The sequence below is a fragment of the Manduca sexta genome, chromosome 8, assembly GCF_014839805.1.
Source record: "Manduca sexta isolate Smith_Timp_Sample1 chromosome 8, JHU_Msex_v1.0, whole genome shotgun sequence".
NCBI classification, from domain to species: Eukaryota; Metazoa; Arthropoda; class Insecta; order Lepidoptera; family Sphingidae; genus Manduca; species Manduca sexta.
In genome coordinates this window covers 7547888-7558530 of record NC_051122.1, presented here as the reverse complement: position 1 = coordinate 7558530, position 10643 = coordinate 7547888, and the positions used below count along the sequence as shown (strand labels likewise).

The window sequence follows — 10643 nt, the reverse complement described above, 5'->3', positions numbered from 1 at the left end:
TTAATGAAGTTGGTCGCGAGTATATTTTTGGCTTAAATATTTTTTGTTTTGCAAGCCGGAAAGTAAGAAATGGCTGTTAATAAGATATAATATTATGAATCATTAAAGTATTGTTGATCTTAAATTTGTTGAATTGTTCGATGTTATTCGGACTGATAGTGGAACCCTGATCCCTTAAATTATTGACTCATGTCTTGTACTAGTAGGTCTAACCCTAACAGTCTGTATCAAATTTAAATGCTTAAAATAATTCTTTACGTATTAAAAAACTTTCTACAAAATGGCCGGTTTTATAATGGCAGGGGTAATTTAAGTGTTAACATTTTTAACAACCTTGTCCTGAGGTTAACAACATTGTTGAATTTAAACTAGAATTTTTGTTTTTACGGCTTTTGTCATGTCAACCCTTTGTTGAAATATATTTTATTACTAATGAGAATGAGGCCGGCTTAGGGCAAAAAATGTTTTTGTTTTAAATAATCTGCTTTAATTTGTAACAAACACATTGTTAAGTGTGAAATATTAACAGGGCCTTTTGAATTTTCGTCCATCGCTCTGTGAAAGAATTCGTTTACAAGAGACAGCCCCTTTTTTAAAAGTACAAAAGCTTTTTCGGTAAATTTCTTCGTATTTACACTTTATTATGAGGCTTGCTCCATGAAATATCTTTATAGCGAAAGGAACTTACGTTTTGTTTACATATAAAAAACAATATTCAAGCCTTTTATCTTCGAAGGGGTAGGCAGAGGCGTAACTAGGGCACTCACTTTTAGCCGGGTGTATTCGGTCCCATGATGCGATAGGAGGCGAACCTGTTTCCATTTTTGACTCAAATTTGAGTTGATACTGAGTAGAAAAATCTAATATCTCTTTGTCCGACCCGGGGATCGAACCCGAGACCTGAGTACTGGAGCGGTACTGTAATATAACTACGACGAGGCAGTTATAGAGTAATATAGGTATGTAATGTCATGTTTGTTTATTTATCGTAATAATATCACAAAAAAATTAAACATAATTTCTGGTGAATTTTCTGACGATATTCAAAACGTATAATTACTTTTAGTCGACGCATTGCAACCATGAGTTTTTAAATGAAATAAAATTTCAAAATCCTTCATTTCCATATTTCAGAGCCCAAAAGCGTTGTCACAAAACGAAGAATATGCATTTTATGAAAAGTATTAAAGTTACATACAGCTGCGAATTTGAAATGAGCAACAAGACGTTGTAAATATTGTATGAGAACACGAAGAACTTAAACTTGCCGCGGAACCAGTGACTAACAGTAAAAATAGTTCTGTACAGTTCCTAACAATAAGTGTGCTCAGTAAAAGTTTCTTTAAAAGGATTTTTTTGTACGGCCAGCTATATTTCAAACTTTATACCCCATAGCCGGGCTTTACCTACAATATTCTTCCGTTTTATCCCCATTTTATTTTCGGCTTAGATAAGCCGTAAGATTTTTTTCGTAGACTAATGAGACACGCGGCGGTTTGCGACATGTTAATTTTTTCCTTTTTCTTATCATTCAAGAATTTTCTTTTACGATTGGCTTAAGCGTTTGACAACTGTAACTGCAAATATGATAGTGATAGGTAATATTATGATTAGTCCATTGAAATGATACATTTTTTAGGTCTTACCTTGCGTTTTTTAGAGGACGCAATTTTATTTTTTTGAAGTGTAGGGGGGGTCAGTCTAAAGCTAAAACCAAGTTTGTGGGGTCGCCACCCTTGTCCCACGGCCGCCATCTTGAAAATAGGGGTTGAAATGGTTTTACGATGTATCTCTTAAACTATTTATCTGACAAAAAATGTATAAACATTTTTTGTTGCAAATTAAATTCTCTACAACTTTGGTCTAGTAACTTTTGTCGTAGAACTATAAATAAAGAAGTTATAAGCGAATATGTTAAGAAATTCAATGTTAAGCAATGTCCATTGCAACGCCATCAGAATATGTGTTTATAAGGTTCATAATACTTTTTTTTGTACTCTCATTAATACCCAAGAACCCAAGGGACCATTAGGGAACAAAAGAACATCTGCCTGCTATTATTATTATTATTTCTAACCTCTCTTATTGTAAGAATAGCTGATAATATTGTGTTGAAGTTGTCGTTCAACTTATATATTTTAGTTGTGCTACATATTTCTGTACGTGCGGATGTATTTTATTCTGTTTTTAATTGTGAAGACGATTTCGAATGATTTTAGACACGATTTTAACTTTAGTGAAAACTACTTTTTATTTTATTAGCATTTTGACTTTTAAAAGACTTAAAAGTCAAAATGCTAATAAAAAACTTACTTACGACAACTTCAACACAATATTATCATCTATTCTTACAATAAGAGAGGTTAGAAATAATAATAATAATAGCAGGCAGATGTTCTTTTGTTCCCTAATGGTCCCTTGGGTATTTGGGTATTAATGAGAGTACAAAAAGTATTATGAACCTTATAAACACACGTTCTGATGGCGTTGCAATGGACATTGCTTAACATTGAGTTTCTTAACAATTTCGCTTATAACTTTTTATTTATAGTTCTACGACAAAAGTTACTAGACCAAAGTTGTAGAGAATTTAATTTGCAACAAAAATGTTTATACATTTTTTTTGTCAGATAAATAGTTTAAGAGATACATCGTAGAAACCATTTCAACCCCTATTTCCAAGATGGCGGCCGTGGGACAAGGGTGTCGACCCCACAAACTTGATTTTAGCTTTAGACTGACCCCCCCTATACTTCAAAAAAATAAAATTGCGTCCTCTAAAAAACGCAACCCCAAATGTAACTTTTCAATGGACTAGATCGCATTTTCAATAGTTTTAAGTTGACATCCGTGTTATTTTGTGTCATTCAGAACATCTACCATTTTATTTACAAAATAGTGAGTTTTAAGACTGATTCAGCTGACAATTGTTTAGAAATCGCATGTCCATTTATGTAAGAATGAGTTAGTTCAGGAACCAAGTAAGGTCAGGGTTCCTATTCCTTCTACGGGGGTATATCCGTCTTGCAAACACGGGCGTTCTAATCGAAGGACAGCTATGATGGCCATAATGGTAAATAGGGGATTTTTGACTCTACATCTATAAGGCTATCAAAATTGTCTTTCGACTAGAACGTAATTGCAAAAAGACGGATTCGCCCCTATAAACGGAATAGGGCCCCCTGAACTTAATATACATTTCCATTCCTATCTTTATAAAATCTAGAAATATAAATAACAAAACTTTCTCGAAATAGAATATAATATTACATACGAGATTGGTGTCATACTCATCAGCCTAACGTGTCTGTAATAAAACTCGGGTAACGCTACACATGTTATTGCGTGTCGCCTGTCAACCTGTCATTGTGTGACGAATCACATAAGCCTCGTAACCTGCCTAGTTTGCTCACTCCAACGATCTCGCAAGGAAAAAGGGCAACATTTCCCTTCGCCCTATTTTCATATAGTTGCCATAAAAACCTACGTATTGGGACGTATGTCACGTGATTTTGTAAATATGTAGCACTGAATTACGTTCACAAACGGGTAAGAATGGAAATTATTTTGGGGCGCGACGACTCGTTCTGAATATTACGTTTATTGGCTATGAAATAAATGTATTTGGATCGTTCAGTTTTAAATTAGCTATTATTGTAACGTTTAGCCAAATATTGAAATTTTATTTGGTTTTACCTCAGCACAAGAACAAGCTTGTCATTGTTCTGAGGTTTTTACATTTCAATTCTGTCACAATATGACGTTTAGATGTAGGGTCTGCAAATAATGTATTATTAGAGTAATTCAAATGATGTCGTATGTTTAGTGAACTCTGGATATCTCCAGTATGTAATATATGTAATAAACAGGTGAATTGTAAGTCAGATTTAATAAAACTCGCTCGCCAGCTGGCGCGCCAATTTATTTTTTCACCATAACTTTATTCCAACATTATTTTACCTTATGAAGGTGTTCTCAACATAGCAAAGTTCCATTCTCGTGCTAATTAATATAATCTTGCTGACCCAGACTCTCGCAAGCTCATTATATTAGGCATGAGGATTCTTTGGTTAAGTTAAAGATGGAAAGCTCTTCGTTGGCCGTCAGCTACATCCTGCGAAACAATTATAGAATAAGGTCCTCTAATGGCTATGATATTGTAAATGCATCTTTATCCTATATGATATAAAGCTGTTTTTGAAGATTTTTAGTTTCTCATTGATATGCACATAAATTGTTTTATAGTTAAGTGGTTAATGCAGCAAGCCATCTTTTGGATAAATTAGTTTATTTTTTATTCCAATAATAAGTTTCTGTTGGAGTTCACAGACAAGGGCCGCAAGCAAAAGAAAAAAAAACTTTAAAATTAGTTAAGTAAAATCATCTAGGTATAAACGTGAATCATCCATAAAAATGTATTTTGATCACGTTTGTGATTGTATAAATTAAGATGACTGCTTTCTTTATACAGAAAATTGAGTGGTCTGATTCAGAGTGTAAAGCACTTCCTGCCTTGATTAAATGTCTGACCTTGCGTTTAAACTGCATTAGCGGATTTGTTTCTTTAATCAGTACTTATGTTAAGTCGATTTTAGCTGTTTTTATTTTAAATTGTTAATAAATTTTTATTAGTTTGTATTTTATCCGGCTCACGTAAGTAAACACGTGTAATGCGCTTATCACTTGTAATCTACACTTATTATGTATTGTGCATATGAAAATTTGTGAAAATAACTAAATATGTGGTATTGTCATAGATCTAAGGTGAATTAAATATTTTTTTAACTAAACATAACAATAACATAAACTTAGGTCCTGTTCCACACCTTTCAGGTAAATCTAATTTGACAGTTATTACATAGCTAATGTAGATAGTACTAATTTTATTACAATTTATTTCGTAACATAAATTAGTGCGACTTTTGTATTTAGTCGGCTTATACATCTAGGTAACGAGTAGCATTTACTCAGAACTTGAGAAACAGGCCTTTATTCACACAAATTCAAACAGTCTTCAACATCTCAAGTAATCGCTCTCGAAACCGTGTATGTTTTGATTATACGCTTTCAAGTGATTCGTACAATGGTATTCGGAAGTATTAATAAAGTTTGCGCCAATACTTCGAGGGGGCGGTGTAATGCAAACATAGCGCCGATGCCGGAAGCGGAACTTGAGCCAAAGTAAATAATATTATAACTCATTCACTTTATGGTAAGGAAACTTGGTGTTGTTTAGTTACCTATAAGGTATAACAAAAAATGCATTTATATGAAGCGAAGTGATGTAAGTATTTAAATATGTGATGAAGTAATTATACTAATGAAGTATGTAATTGATAACAAATATTTTATAATTTAATTTTTTCTGGTTAATTATAATTAATTGAATAATATAAATGGCACATTAGGTTTTAAAAAAAATATAATCACGGTAAAATGTACTCTAATGTAGTTCATATAACAAACATCAAATTTTGAGACAATTTGAAACAAATACTTAGACTTTTATTTTCAGCAGTTACAAAATAAACTTTTCTTATTCTCACACCAATTTTTGCCAAGATATCCACAGTTTGAGGGCAAAATACTATCCTAATCTATTTGCGAAGAAGTTAGACCCGTTGGGAGACAAGTTTTCACTCGTAAAAGTACTTTTATCAGTGTTATGAGCTCTAGGGAAATCTACACACTGCGATCTACGACTTCTGATGAAATAACATAAGAACACGAGTTTATTTATGGCCAGCCGCATTATTGTTTTCTATTGAGGTTATTTGACAGATTGAAGGCACTAATTGAGGATATTTGGTGAATGTGTTATAGTAGGTCTGGATCCATGGACCAGTTGCCATACGAATTCGACGGCAAGCGTCATTAAACATCCATCTTTGAGACAGTGGTACTGCCTCGGTCGAGCTGGCTAAATAATGTTGTAGATAAATCACTACACCGTGGGTGTACCATTATAAAAAATAAAATGTTACATTTTTAATTGAATTATTTTAACACTAAGATGTGTGTATATTTCAAGATGTGAAGCAAAAAATAAATAAGAATATAAAATAATTATTAATAATTGTTTTTTTAATTTCTCATTTTGTAGCTGAAGTGTTTCAACGTAAATGTTTTTTCATATTAGATATAAAATTGACTCTTTTTTGTACGCCTGTTCTACAAAGTAATTATGAGTTATTCCAGCCCTCATATACTGTAAGCATTTACTAGCCTTATTATGTTTTACGCGTGTTATAAACTTTATCCAACCCAGCCTGTCTGGCGTATCGAGCCTTAATCTCAAGTAAAACCACAAAATGTATGTCATCTCATCACGTTTGCCTGAATCTTCATAAACAAAGTGCGTGCTGTGCAATATAAGGGCGCCTATAGCGCTTGGAGTCATTTCATCTCCACTTTCTTTGCTAGGAACAATTTAAAATAACCTTTGTGCCGATGTTAATAAAGTGCAAAACACAACTCCATATCAATGATAGTCCTTGTTTAACAGACTCTGAACGTTCCATGTGACACACACAAATTGTAGTGGCAAGTGCTATAATAGTAAATTGGGCGTAAATTGGCTTTATTAAACTGGCGTATCTACATATTGGAATAACACAAGCAATGATAATAAATATGTAAAAGATTTGTGGTGTGCCAGAGTTTGCTTTACAGTTTTCCACGTCGCGTCGTGTTTTAACAATAAACTTTAATAGCATACCGATATTCTTAATATAATACTTTCATATTGACATTTTAAACAATTTATCACACAATATACTTGAAGATAATTGTAAGATTTTTTTTTATATATAAATTGACCCCACTGCCCATAGGATCGACTAACGAGAGAGGATTGCTTTTCACGAGTTGACACAAATATGGGCTTTTTGAAACCGAATATGTATAAGCTGATCCCGGTGCCATACTTATGTAGACCACTATGGCGGGTTGTAACATAAATATCCTACCACCAGCAGAGAATAATAATAAAAATATTACTTCACAAAATCTTTAAAATAATTATAATAATATATTAGAATGACGTCAAGGTGTAATAAGACCGTAATACCAACAGTAAAGTATAAGTACCTTAGTAGTATGTAGTCGTAGTACTCATTGTACATAATTAAAGGCAAACAGAATTTAAACAATTGAACGTTACAGTTGGATATAAACGGATTATAACAGCGGAGTTGTGAGCGACACATGGTTACCTCGGCTCAGTTGGAGACTTTCCATACAAGTTAGTCGTCTTTCACTCGTACACGGCTGCATAACTAAACGGCTCCACTAAACTTGCAGTGAAACTTAGCTCCTTGCTTCCTGTGTCGCGCCTTCATTTGTTCCATTAAGAGTTGTTGTGTTCTGTTGCTCTTTCAAAATGTCTTCAATTTCAACTTGCTAATGTATTGTATGTTTGCTTCGTTCTAGCCTATTAACTGTTGTCGCTTGTTTTCCTTTATTACAAACCTTTGATTTACTCACGTGCATTATGCAGATTTTCAAAATTATTTTCTTGATTTACCATTTTGTTTCTTAATTAGTTACTTATTTTTATATTATGACATCTATATTAATACGTTTTCTAAGACTTAGTTTCGGCTTAAGAACCTTAAAGTCAAAATCCCACCAATTTTAAACGAATCAGCGAAGGCTCCATGTAAATAATTCTGGCATTATTACGTTATCCATAATTTCATGAAACCATTTAAGAATGGACGTGGCAAGGATTTCCGTTTGCGCAATAAATCTAGTGTTTGTCCATCTTTTTGTTTGGCACAGACTTTGAAATCTAGTTCCCTTTTAGGTAATTTTTTCAGGATAAAAGCGAACGTACATCGTATTCATGCCGAGTCATGTGAATATGAGAATAACCGGTCTACTGTAATAGACGAACAGGACGGTAAACGCAAAAAATAAGTCAGTTTTCATCCACTTTCAAATAGATATATTGAAACAGAGTTGTATTGTCTATGATTGTTAATATTTTACTATTGCGAATAATTACAATTCGTTCCTATTTTAACTCCTTATTGCGTTATATAAAATGTACTCTCCCTCAGTTATAACAATAATTTTTACGAGTAGGTATATTATGTATTTCATATTTACCATTTTCATTTTATTTATGTATTTATCATCATCATGTGAATAATATCTTTACAGGTGCCTTAAACCTATCATAATATAATAATTATCATGTAACGGTTGGATACGTAATTGACAAATCGCCGTTGATTTTCATTACTCTTCTATAAAGAAACAAAGCTGGTTGAACTAATAAATCCTGGCAGAAATTGAACCTAAAATATCACGTTACTTGAGCCCTCATCTGCCACCGTGCCCGGCGTGGGAACTTGTTTACAGTAACCCTTTTAGGGTTTCTGCTCGAAAAGGTATCTTTGTTGGAACGTGTTTGCGAAAGCAATTAGTATTTTCTTCAGTATTTTACAGTACGGAAGGAGCGAGTGTAACCTAAACCGCAGGAAACGGCCCTCGGTAAATATTCTGACAGAATAGACAAGGATTGTTCGGGGCTTTGTTAACATTATACTTTTTATTTTAAAGGAACGTCATTGTAGTAAAAAAAGTAGATTAACGTTGTAAATAAAATTATTTCAAGATTCGTTTAGTTATGTACCACTAGGTTTTGCTTGCGGGTTCGTCTTCGTGAAAAGGTTTTTGCGGGATAAAAGTAGCCTATGTGCTAATTTAGACTATAATCTATCTCTGTGCTAAATTTCGTCCAGATATGTCTAACCGTTCTGGAGTGATTGAGTAAAAAAATATCTAAAATTTTTCGAATTTATAGTAGTAGTATATAGATGATTAATATGATGTTATATACGATTAACGCTATGTATGCTTTTTAATAGTTATAATAATTTATCAATAGGTGTTGCTCATGGTTCCGCTACCTTTTTCAGTATAAATTTCCACTAAGTAGTTTTCCGAGATAAAAAAAAACGGCGTATATGTTAATCCGAGTCATAGTCTGTCCCTTTGAGAAGTTTCACCGAAATGTTTTAATGTTTGTAAGAAGTAAACACAACAAATGCTGATCGTATTTGGATAAAAATGATGTATTGAAGTTCGAAAGGGTTCACGTGAGCGATTCCGCTAGGATTGCATAATATTCGGAACGTTGGCTGACTCGCTTTCGCTTTTCGCTTTTCACTCCGCTAGATTTCCATAGTAAATTCAATCCTCAAGTGTTGCATCTCACAAAGCTAACTATATTTCTTAGTAAAGACTAAATTCCCTTCATAGAATAATGAGAGGATAATTAGGTTGGTTACATTAAGACGTAGGATTATACTCGTAATCATTCTCGCTGCAAAGTCATTTAAACTAGACTACAGCAGGACCTGCATACTGCTGCTTGGTGGTAGAAATAAGTACTATGTTGGGACCTACCCAGACAGACTTGCATATAAAAAGCCACCATCTAGTATAATTAATAAAAATGCAAAGTAAAGCAAAGAGAATCTGCAAATAGAACAAAAAAGCGTTCACTTCAAACTAAAACAAGGCACTGATGAAGACGAGAGGAATAAAAATTGCGATTTATAAGAGAAAGAAACAGTAAAGCTTTCTTTAGGAGTCTTAGCTGTGAATGTGCAATAACGTTCATAAAAGGTTTTAATGATTATGAAGACGGAAAGAACTGCTCTTATTCCATCAGCATTTTGAATTTTCTCTTAGTTTGAAATACGGTCCGTTGAATTGTTCGTTTTATTGTATTAAATAGGTCCGTCGCTTACAAAGAAATCAGTTTTATATCTCGCTGTGTTAGCATCCGGAGTGAAATTGCTTTCAAGAAACTCTGAACAAACATCCGGCCGAGATCAGACGTATGTGGAAATGAAATACACTGCATTGGATCCGAGAGCTTCTCTATTGAGGAAATTTTTCACAGAGTGTTGGATTCCCACAATTTCAATGTCCACTATCTAGATACCGACTGGAATATTTTAATGTGTACAAGTTCTTTGTACGATATCCTACAAAGTAAATATTAAGATGTTAGATGTTTTTACAAATAATAATAGGGTACTGTGTATTCATATAATAATAATTGTCTTGCACAACAGCTCTATTTGTTTCATATCTTACACGCATTAATTAAATTAAAATATTTTAATTATTATAACGCTGTAACGAACCGAAATTACAGAGTTAGTAAGATATAGAAAATACATACCTAAATTGCCATTATGCCACTTCCTACTTAAAATATTCAAACCTCAGAGCAGCTCCTTACTTTTCTAACTCTAGGACAGATGAAAAATACGTTACATCGAACGCGAATCAAACAAAATGTTTCATTTAAACACTAAACAAACCGCGTACCCTTCATTCACATCTTGACCGTTTTATTTCACTTTTATTGCCAGTACCAATTACGAGCGTCAAAGTTTATAGCTCACCTGGAGAATAATAAAAACCTTTATCATCACAGATTCTCGGATTTTCAATTAAACTTTAGGTAATCGCCATTTGTTTATACAGCCGGTTAACAACTTCGGGGCACGCGAAGTTTGATCTGTTTTCTGCATATTTTGTGTTCGAATTTCGAATGTGATGAACGGTGCGGCTGTGGTCGTGTCATGTGACATTAACAGATTTTGTTTTTCGACATT

At 33.4% G+C, this 10643-nt stretch overlaps 1 long non-coding RNA gene across 1 annotated transcript; it reads right to left on the bottom strand.

Moving 5' to 3' along the window:
• Positions 1–3920: 3920 nt before the first annotated feature.
• Positions 3921–10358, bottom strand: LOC115453925. Its single transcript, XR_003939613.2, has 2 exons — positions 10205–10358; positions 3921–4114 (listed from the first exon to the last, which is right to left on the bottom strand). It is a non-coding gene; the product is annotated as an uncharacterized LOC115453925 (long non-coding RNA).
• Between the last annotated feature and the right edge of the window lie 285 nt (positions 10359–10643).